The sequence below is a fragment of the Protopterus annectens genome, chromosome 10.part0, assembly GCF_019279795.1.
Source record: "Protopterus annectens isolate FY-2018-M chromosome 10.part0, PAN1.0, whole genome shotgun sequence".
NCBI lineage: Eukaryota > Metazoa > Chordata > Ceratodontiformes > Protopteridae > Protopterus > Protopterus annectens.
The window spans coordinates 257,298,115-257,310,607 of NC_056744.1; positions in this window are offsets into that span (position 1 = coordinate 257,298,115).

The window sequence follows — 12,493 nt, forward strand, 5'->3', positions numbered from 1 at the left end:
TCAATCAGGCTGCATAGGACATATGTTTGAGGCCAGTAATCCACTTTTGTGGTCTCTCCAGCTGTTTGAAGTGTCTTGTGAGTTACATCCCAAATGGGATCATTTGCCAAAATCTCTCAGTCTAGAGATTAAGAATCTACATTTTAGCAATGGCAGTGACTTGCAAATACCTCCAAAGCCAGCTGATCTCTTTCTTTTCCTGTTTCTCACATTCTGCTTTTTAAAGGGCAATGTTACCTGTACTGGTGCATGGTGTTGCCTTTGTTCAGTCCCAATTAGCAATCACAATATATATTTATATACGTAATTATACACACACACACACACACACACAAGCATGTGCACACAGACACACACACATGGTAGAAAATTTCAATATGTGACTACGGTACTTAAGATTCGTGAAGGCTAATAGTTTACAAGTTTGACAGTCATACTTATAAACATCTTATTTAAACTGCTGTCACTTAATACTTAAATGGCCTTTTGTAATTATTTTACAAAGGCCTACCATTCTTCTTCTTTCGGCTTTTCCTGGTTAGGGGTCATCACAGTGGATCATCTGTCCACTCATGATTGGCAGTGAAGTTTTACGGTGTCGAGTTGCCAGCCCAGCACCCTACCTTCCACAGAAGGCACACACACACACACACACACACACACACACACACACACACACACACACACACACACACACACACACACACACACACACACACACACACCTAGGGTCAATTTAGAGTGTCCAATCCACCTACAGCATGTCTTTGGGATGTGGGAGGAAACCGGAGCACCCGGAGGAAATCCACACGACCACAGGGAGGACATACAGACTCTGCACAGAAGGCACCACTGCCGAGGATCAAACTGGAGAACCTCTTGCTGTGAGGCAGCAGTGCTAACCGCTGCACCACCATGGCCACCCTTACAAAGGCCTACCATTAATTTTCTATAAAGTTTCCTGTAAGCTGACAGATATACATTGTCTTACTTTGCACAGCAGATATGCAACATATGTGACTGCCTATTACACTGGGGATTATGTCGTCAATCACATGGAATTATACTGATGTCATTAATATCAACTAGTGCTGGATGCCAAATATAATGAAGGTCAATGCGTTTGCCATGATCTGCATTTTCTAGCTAAGGTTTCTTTTCTTTGCTACTGCAAGCATCACATACTGCCAGTAGTTTAAAATGAATTTACAGTTTTGTGTTACTATGTTTGTAAGGTAATATAACTGGTGACAGATATTTCAGATGGGTGCAGGATCAGATGACCCTTTTCAGAGTGTTTGCCTTTTCTCCAGAGCTGTTTGACTGCCGTTGCAGAGTTAGAATATTTGAGCAAGGTGCTACAAAAATTATTGTTCATTGTGTTGTTACTGATAATGGAATTACACTGAATTTTTAAAAGGTCAAATATAGTGCTCTTTATCCAGTGGTATGACTGTTACTCTGAATCTCATGCTGAGCAATTTCTGTTTAAATAATGATCTCAGATAACTAACACATGTTAGTATTTCTGCTCATTTTGCATTCATCTGAAAAGCCTTTTAATTTTTTACCAAAGTAAAGTATTAAGACAAAAGCAAGCATAAGGTGTTTGCCACAGAGCAGTAATATATATGAAACCATTGACTTAAGTTTCTCATTATTGTCAGATGTGTCCAATTGGTTAAGCATTAGGTCCTTTTATGGCTCAGGTTTCATTTTTAGTCCAACAATAGCAGTTTTATTTTTTTTTAATTAACTGATGTGCATTGTAATTTCCATTGTCGCCTTCTGATGCTCTATTTCTGTCATTTTAGTTCCCATGACCGTCTCAATAAAAATCTGTGCTTTAACTTCAGATTATTATACTGCCAGAAACTAAGTTCTGGGCTGCATTATCAGTGAAATGGTTCCATGTTCATACCATATTTCTTTTTTCAAATAGTTTTTTTTTTTTTTTTAATAGTTTCATACCATATTTCAATGCTAAGCTTTGGGTAAGTATTATTGTAGTTAATGGCATGTGGTGTACATGCTAATTAACTTACAGGAAAAAAGAAACAGAGGCTGAGTACCATATAACACAAATATAAGTTTGAATTCCTTTTCAGAAAACATCTGAGTTACATTGTTGCCACTTTCATTAAAATAGTAGTAACCATTGCAGTCCGAACAATAGGACACTTGATTCTTCAAGTCAAATGATACAGTAAAAATCACTGCATAATGTCTTACAAGGCCAAATGTCAGAAAGGTACTATTTTTGGAATATTCATTCAAGGAACTTTAAGGCTGTAATGTATACATAATGACTTAAAGTTAAAAGTCACAGGCTTTTAAAAGCCAAATGGGGCAAAGGGGTCATTGTTAAATATTCTATGGGCTTCTATTACAGAAGATTTAGGGTATTACACAGTGAAAACTCAAGCCTGGCTGGGTATGTCATGCACTTTTTACTATATGTGTGTGTGTGTGTGTGTGTGTGTGTGTGTGTGTGTGTGTGTGTGTGTGTGTGTGTGTGTGTGTGTGTGTGTGTGTGTGTGTGCGCGCGTGTGTGTATACAGTTATATATGTTACATAGATACGATTATGTGCTCATTCATTTATTAACAAGCACCAGCTTTCTTCATTGATACATTATACCTTTGGTTATTAGAATATGATTGTGTTGTAAAAGGTTTGTCCCATTGCATTAACTTACTCATGTGTGCTAACCATAACTATAACCCTAACCCTACACATTGTGTTACTAAAACCCCTTTTCCTAACAGTACCACTGCACAAGACAAAAGGACACCTAAGACAGACAATAAAAAAATGCACAACACTGAATCTGTCCAATTACTTCACCATTACTCTAAACCTAACCCGCAAACAATTGCTCATTTACAACAACTGCTATAGAACAGTCCTTCACAACCACCACCTTTTCATTCACGCATTAAATTTACTGCACAGTCCAGCTTATTAAATTCAACCATATGAGATTCACTCAAATGAGCATTCATTCATTTGTGCACTCTCTTTTTTTGCACCTACAAAAACCTTTATGCCAACAAATGCATATTCTACCTATGTTTTTATATATATATATATATATATATATATATATATATATATATATATATATAGATTTACTTCATAATCTCAAAATACTGAAACATCGAATTTCAGTATCTCAAAACTATGATACCATATCCACAAAATACGGAAACTACAAAACCTCGAGCCCAAAACCGCGAATTTCAAAACACCGAACAAACCGCATACACTACACCATACATACGTCACAACATCCACATCACAACATAAACAAAAAAAAACTATACACATACACAACTCATACACACATAAGCAGGGGGGCAAGCCCCCTAGCACCCCCCACACCCCCCTACTTATGTATACTAACTCAGAGATCGCACAAACAGGAAACAAAAGCAAACTAACACACGCACATTCTCCAGTCCCTCACACATACATCAAACATATCAGCACACTAAAACACACTCTGACTCCCACTCAAATCCCTTACAAAACACTCACTTACCTGACAAAACACCTAGAGCCACACACGGCACGTGCACCATAAACACACAATCCCCCACATCACGTAGCGTAAGGCCATAACCGCGAATTTGAGGTATTTGAATTCGCATTATGAACATTTGCTATTTTTCATTCCAAAATGGTGGTCGACTAGGAAACAGCTTAAGCACAGAGCTCCTCACCTCAAAATTCTTTCTTAAGTAATACTTACTTCAAAAAGAGCTGCTTCTACTTCATCTATGTGGAACTTGCATTACTTTGGAAGTGGAAAAACGCATGACAGATCTTCACCCTCTCTGGCTCTCTCACAGTGGTTTTTTTTTCATCTTTTTTTTTATCTTCTCAAAGTGATTCAGGAAGGCCTACTGCTGTCTGCAATAACTCTGGCTCCTCATGGCTAGGCAGATTAAAACAACAAATGACTCTATTATTATGGATACTCAAACAATCAAAGCTAAAGCATCAGCAATTTTCTCTCCTGAAAAGGAGGCTCTTTCAAAAAGGCAGAGAACAAATAAACAAAATACTGAATCCTCCAAAAGTGACACTAGTAACAAGGAAGATCCCGGCTTTCACATGGAAGAACTTAAACAGGCCCTTCAGCCCATTCACACAGCTATACAAAGCTTCTCGGAACAACTCTCAACTATAGGAAAATATATTAATCAAATAGTGGACAGAGTTGACACACTTGAACAAAAAACACAATCTAATGAGTTCCAAATACAGTCTATTTCAGAAGAATTACGTGCCAAAACAGCCTCCTTGTCAGATTTACAGTCAAAACTTACAGATCTTGAAGCTAGGAGCAGGCGCAATAATATTTTAATAAGAGGTCTCCCTGAAACCTATGACAGCCAAGGCCTGCTTACTATAACAAAACAAATATTTGAATCACTTTTACATTCAGAAGATGGCAGTAACACTATTATAATTGAGAGAGCTCACCGTGCATTGCATAAAAGACAAGATACTACAGCTCCTCGCCAAGTTTACACAAGATTACTTAACTTTCAAACCACTCAACAGATCCTCTATGCAGCAAAAAAGAATAGAAACTTTATGTGGAACAAGCATAAAATAAACTTCACACAAGATTTACCTGTCTCCATTAAAGAAAACAGACAGAAATTAGCCCCGTTCTGCTCTGACCTCATCAAAAGAAACATTAGGTTTCAAATGCGTTATCCAAGCACACTGATTTTCTACCAAAACGATACTAAATACTCTATATCATCCCTAATTGAAGCAAGAGAGACATTTCAAAAAGTTTTCAGCAAGATTCCTGTACAAACATGAACTCACATAACTCCAGCACGATCGTTTCTACAGTTGTACTTTTCTCAACTTGAATTTACTCACCGGAGGCTTCAGCTATTCAGTCACTTGCTTTCCAGCGTTTTAAAAAGTTTTTAGCAAGTCCAGGACTGTTTAATGTACTTAAAACAGCCTTATCTCCGTTTAGAGATAGATCCACGTGTCAACAAGGAACGCTACTTCATTGTGAGGTTCCCAGCGGGATATCCTTTGCTGTGACTCTACAAGCTGTGCGCCAGTGAACCCATTCCCCCATCGATCGCGCCTGCAGCTTTTATGTATAAAAAAAGAAATCAAAAGACTCTGCATACTGTTTTTTGATGTTTAAGGTATCTTTGAGCAATGGTGGTGTCAACCAGGCAGGGATTAAAAATGAACCGTGTGTGATAGCCAGAAACAGCAAAAATAAAGCCAAGGCAGTTGCTTGCAGAAAGAGGAGACGAACTGTAAGATGAGTATTATAAAAAATGCATCATACAGACAATAACGGGTATTATATCACAAAAGGGAAAAGGCAAACCAAGCACATCTCTAATACATGTAAATTTTATATTTTCCCTTTTTTAGGTCCCTGGGAATGTAAACTGCCAGGTGATGCTTTTAAAGTACCTGCTGCAATAGATTATATCTACTGTGGTTGAGTCTTTCTGGAGATCATCCAGCTTGCACTATGAATATTTACTTTTGTCTATGTCGTCTACTCTGTTTTTCTTCTTTCTTGCTGTGTTAATGTAAGTAAGAGGCCATGCTAGGCAAATACCCTGTTATCCATATTGCTGAAAACATGCTTTCTGTATTTAACTATGGGATCTCAAGTACTGCTTGCTACCAAGCCACTGTTTTTTGTTTTATATAGTTCATTTATTTGGCGTTTGTGTAGCGATCAGCTCTAGCTATTAGAGCTACTGAAGTTTTTTTTTTAAGCATGCAGAGTCCCTTGCCCCAGTATTTACAAAATGGTGCAGTTTAAAGACATAAGCACACACTATAACAAATAAACACCAAACTGCTAAACGCTCATATAGTGGAAGTCAGAAACTGACTTTTTGTAGGTAGTGCAGCTGATCATTGCACTTTAACCAACTAAATGATTTTTTCAGCATATTAATGCTTAGTTTTTCTTCGTTTTTTTTTCTTTTTCTGTAATAACATATGTTTGGATGCATAATACAAAGGACACTGGGGTGGGAGATTTTTGCATAAATTCCTTTAGTGTTTTGGAGTATTATTGTAATAGTTTTACTGTAACAGTTATAGATATTAGATTTTATAAACATTAATAAACATTAACACATAAATGGTATTAAGACAGGTGATGTTTAAAATACTCAAGGGTACATTTAGATTACTTAGTTTGAGAGTAGTTTGCTACAAGTATTTTATAGGTTCATTCTATTAGATTAAGGATAGTTACAATTAGAGTTTTAAAAGCATTTAAATATTAACTTGAATTGTAAAAATTTAGCAAAAGGTTAATATAGTTGAAGGGTGGGTTACACATATATAACTAGTCTCTTAGGTTATAAATAGTTCTGTTATTATTGGATTATGTTCATTGTAACCTTATCTTCGGTTAACATGCTTTATAAGTATTTATAATATGCAGCTCATTAACTAAACAGTCACAACCTCTCTTAGTTGGGTTTCATCACTAGTAACACATTATACTGTTAGATAATTTTATAAAAATGTTATTTTAATGTTATACCAACCTGACTGTATTACAGTTGTGATTACATTCTCACAAGAAATGCCAATTCTAGTAACAAATATGTTATGTACAGTATTCCTAGAGATTCTTAGTTGTATACACAGAGTTTTAACATTCCAGGCTTACAGATTTATATTTATATACCTTAGGTCAAGCTTACTCTACACAAAAGTGGTGTACTCTTTACAAGTGGAGACTCTATGTGCACCGAAGTGAGTTCTGGTCTGATAATCTTTTGGATGAGATTTTCTTTGTATATATGTATAGAATTGTTAATGTTGTTTTTGGTTTGTTTATATGCTTCTTCGCTTAAGGGGTTCGGGTGGGTAGGCACCGGGTTAGTTCAGAAGAAGTATCATGCTGCATCTTCCATTACATTTTACTGTGTTGCTTTTAAAGAGCAGAATTGGTTCTTCACTCTCCGTCTTTTATCTAACAAAACAAGGGTAGACTATTCCAACACAAAAGTAATGTACCCACACATTATCTTAATTACACTAAATATATTATGTGCCTATACCTATTTTGGTTTTAACGCCCATGAGTTGGTCCATTGATTCTTGGAATATAAATGGCTTACAAAACTTTGCAAAAAGAAAATTACTACTACACCTCGTCTTTAAATCTCATGCTACCGTTTGTTTTCTACAGGAAACACACCTATCTAATTCTGAGTGGGAAAAAGTAAAAAATAGAAAATGGATTAGGTCTATAATAAGCGCAGGTGACAGCACAAATTCGAAAGGTGTGGCCATCATAATTAAGAAACAATTCCAGGAAATTATTAATGAACATAAATCTGACACAAACGGCAGATGGTGTTACTTTACATCTACCCTACCTAACTCCGACAAACCAGTTATGTTTTTAAATCTGTATGGTCCTTGTTCACAACAACAGACTTTTATTTTAGAAATTTATAAAATACTGAACTCATTTCCAAATCACTTATTTATTGTAGGTGGGGACTGGAATGCGGTTATAGACCCCAGTCTAGATCGCACAAGCAAATCATCCTCTTACAATCTTCAAGCTTCCATAGCGTTAGAGGAGCTTATATCTGATTTTAATCTTATAGACACGATTAAATTTAGTAATATCTCGACTAAGGAAAATCTTTATACCTTTTATTCCAATTGTCACAAATCATGGTCACGCCTTGACTTTTTCTTAATTTCAGACCTCCTATCCAAATTTAAAAATACTTTCAATATTGAGCCTAGATGCTTCTCTGACCATGCCAAAATCTCTCTCATAATTAGGTTCACTCCGCCTGATTTTACTTTTGCCAACTGGACACTTAACAATAATTTACTAAATAATAAAGATATAATTAAAAAAATTAACAACATGTTAATAGATCTTGATTTGAATATCACAGAGTCCCAAATCCCCCCGGACATACAATGGGCGGCATGCAAGGCTGAAATGAGGGCTTTCTCATTAGCCAAGCTTCCTTTCTTAAAAGCTAAACATGAAAAAGGAAAATACTTTATCCTTGAAACTTTCTTCTCTGGAAAAAGTCAGAGATTATCCCTGACCCACAAACTATAGAACTGATTAATGCGACGCGCAAAGATTTATATGAACTTTATTCACAGAACTATTCCTTTCAGGAACAGAAATTCATTGCAACATATTCTGAATGGGCACAAATGCCCTCAAGAACCTTAGCAAGAATACTAAAAAATAATAATAGTGCTCCTAGAATCTCCACCCTTCATCACCAAGGGAAATTATACAAATCAGATTCTGAAATAATACACCTGTTCTTTGAACTCTTTTCAGAAATCTATAGCGGACATAAAAGTGATAATCAAAAACCTCGGATGGAGTCTTTTCTTAATTCAATTAAGTTCCCCTCTCTTAATACTAACCAAGTCTCCTCCTATCTGCCCGTTCGACATTCAAGAAGTCCAGGCCATCATAAAAATTTAAAATTAGGCAAAGCCCCGGGCCCTGACGGCTTTACTACTAACTTCTTCAAAGTTTTCTACACAAATACCTCCTCCATACTATTGAAAGTCTTTAACTATATTATTAAAGAAGGTATTACTGATATACACTGGAATAACTCGAAAACTATTTTAATATTAAAAATAAACAAGATAAAGCAGATCCTCACAACTACAGACCAATCTAGTTAATAAATGTCGACATTAAGATATTCGCTGCCATATTAGCATGTAGATTGAAAAAGTTCTCCCGTCTTTAATCTCCCTGATCAAGCTGGTTTTATGAGCAATAGGCACACGTGGGATAATACATTAACCCTTGATTCCCTTATACAATTTACCAAAAAGGAAGAAATCCAATATCGCCTTAACTTTAGATGCCTCCAAAGCTTTCGACAGAGTTAACTGGGAGTTTCTGTTTGCCTCATTGTCCCATTTTGGTGTGCCTAATTATTTTTGGATATGATCAGAACACTTTATACAAATTCCCAAACCTACCTTTACATCAACAAACAGAGATCGGAGCCAATTCTGATCACTAATGGAACAAGGCAAGGGTGCCCACTCTCTCCTTTTCTTTTTAATATTTTTATTGAGCCTTTCTTTCTTTATATTACTCAGAATACCTATCACAATATACCTAAAATACTAAACACGCAGATTGCACTATCAGCGTTTGCTGACGATCTTAATTTATATTTTCAGTCACCCAATACAGACCTACCAAAAATTTTTGATGCCATAGAGAAATTCTCTTTCGCATCAGATTATCAAATAAATAATAAAAAATCTCATATATTTCCTATAAACCCTAACTTCCATAAATCCTTTTATTTCCCTGAATCCTCCTTCCGAATAACATATAGCCTTAAATATTTAGGTATCTATTTTGAACATAATCAAGCCTCTATTCTTCAAAATAATTTATTAAAAACATGGTCTAACATACAACAAGATCTACAAAGATGGAAACATATGAATTTAGCTTTCCTGTCCAAAGCAGCTATTGTGAAAATGAATATCTTACCTAGACTTCTATTTCAACTTAATGCTTTGGATGTATTAGTCTATAATAACTTTTTCTCCAAAATCAACAAAGAAATAGCTGGTTTCATTTGGTTCCCTAAATCAGTGAGAATTGCTTACCTTAAATTAACCTATCCTAAGGAAAAGGGGGCTAAGTCTACCAAACTTCCATTTATACTATAAAATTATTTGCTCAATTAGAGTTTGGTCTATCTCAAATTTCAACATCAAAACACAAATGCATTATCCAGCCTGGGTTAAAATGTGGTATCAACATGTTATATCCAACAAAATTAACCCTCAGGCTATTCCCTTTCTATCTATTACCTCTTTGAACAACTGTAATCTAGCTCAATCTTTGAAACATAAAATCAAGCTTTTCCAAAATCTTATTAAAGATATTAATCTAGTAAATTCTCTATCCCTTCTACAACCGTTGCATCAGAACCCAAATCTTAAAATTAACAATCTAATGATTGACCTTACTAAATTCCCACTCATCAAAGATCTCAAGGTATGGGATATTCTCAAACATAGATCTAAAACTCTACCCGAGTTACGGTTAATCTTGGGTACTAATAAAAAATACACAGTTATTCTTAGACAACTAAGAGAAATTATTATGGCACAACATTTTAACGTCTCTCCCAATACTCAGGAACTAAACAAACTAATTGAAGTCATCTCAGCAATCTCAAGCATTAAAAAAACAATATCATCCTCTTACAAGCTATTGACTAACATGATCTACGATTCAAACTGTCTTTTCTCCAACTACTGGAATACCATCGGACCTTCCATTACAGAAGATCAAAAATTATCAGCTATAAAATCTACTCTAGAGCTCTCTCTTTTCAAAAAACTCCTATATACACAAATGATGCTCAACAACAATGCTTATTACACTCCTGTAACTCTTAATAAATTTAATGCCAACACTCCACCCTCGTGCACCTGTTGTTCATGTCAGCGGACTTGCTTCACATTATGTGGTATTGCAAGCATTCTTACAAACTCTGGTGCTCTCTGACGCCTGGAAAAAATGGGTTACTACACCTCCACACTCTCGTGGGAAACAGCTATTCTTCACATTCCTACATCCAAAGTTTCAAAAATGCAACTGCACATTCTAATTATACTTTGTTCACTTGTTAAACTATACATCACTAGCAATTGGTTAGATCGCACCAAACTTAGTTGGGGAAAATTCAAAGAAATGGCTCATAAACATATTTCTGCACATAAATTCATTATAAAAGGTCCAAAAAAAGAGCCTATTTTAGTAAACTATGGAAGAAACTTTTAGATTTAGTTCTTAGTGAATAATTTCTCAGGGGTACATTCAAAACATCATTTACCCTTGTCTTTGTTAACTTATGGAGATCCAATGATAATTATGTAGTGGAAGTGCAGCACAGTACATTACATTACATCATGTTGTAAATATTGTATATAAAAGTTTGTTTGGTTTTATTAATGACAATGCTTTTCTTATGTTTTACACTCTTTCTCACTTATATCTATATTTAAACTGTTTGATTATGTATTATATTCTGTTATTATTCAACGCCTCATTTTAATGTTCATTACTACATTGGCTGTATGCATTGTTTCATTTTATTGAAAATAAAATAAAAGATTTATTGGAAAAAAAAAAACATTTGCTATTTTAAACATTTGGGTTTATAGTCTTGAGATACTGAAATTCGACATTTCAGTATTTCGAGACTATAAATGGCTCCCATATATATATATATATATATATATATATATATATATATATATATATATGTGGGTGTGTGTGTGTGTGTGTGTGTGTGTGTGTGTGTGTGTGTGTGTGTGTGTGTGTGTGTGTGTGTGTGCGTGCGCGTGCACGTCTCAGTATATAAACTTACCTCTGTAGTTGGGATAAAAGCACTAAACAAGGTTTTGTTTTTAATAAATTGTTTTACTTGTTTGCTGAATGTTGCTCCTAGCTGCCATACTTTTTGCTCATTTGTTTGCTGTCTCTGGTTTTGTCTGCACCAATATACATCCTACTTTGGTTCTTAGTAATTTTTGAAAGTGCTGAAATGTCTGGGTCCACAGTGATTTCAGGCTGAGAGGTATCAGGTTAAATGGATGCAGAAAGGTGGTGGATCGGACAAAACTGAAAGAGAATTTTCTGAAAGACTATTATTAGCAATGTCCTTTGGGTCAAAGAATCAGGTGCCATTAGAGATACACATAGTACAGCATTTTAGGTTATTTCTAATGATTCTAATATACCTGAAGAAGGCCTTATGGTTATCCTTTCATCTGGTTACAACCTTATGTTCATAGTCAGCTTTGTATTTCCTAATGATAAGCTTAAGAGATCTGATAATGATGAAGTGGACATCGCTCATAGACAGCCAGGATAATTTTCTTTATCGTTATAGAGTACAGAGCTTGTTAATATGCAAGTTCTATCATATTAGTATAGTTTTAAATGTTTCATTATGTTTGTATGAAATGGGTATGGTTGCTTCAGTTCATCTTGATAGGAATAAAACTCAGAGAAGTGGGCGACATCCTCAGGCACAGTGGTTGCTTGGGACCCATATCATTTGTAATTATAAATAAGACTTAGTAAATAATAAGTAATTGATTTTGGAGTAACCCCCTGAATGTAGTGGAATTATCATGGAGCTGCAATTCAGATTTTCATTGTCAGGTTCAGCTAAGGGAATGACATGTACAAGCAGACAAAACAATTGTGAGAAAAAGAGCTAGAATAGCAATACCGTTGTCTGGGAGACAGGCTGTTTGGGTAAGTTTATTGATATCTGTAAAATCCAGAAACCTCTGGACATATTTTTATTGGTGGTGGTATGTTTGCCAGTCTACATGGATGATTAAGTCACATTTAAGAAAGGTTATTTGGTTTAATGGTTGACTTTTCTAACTGGTTGAGGTATTC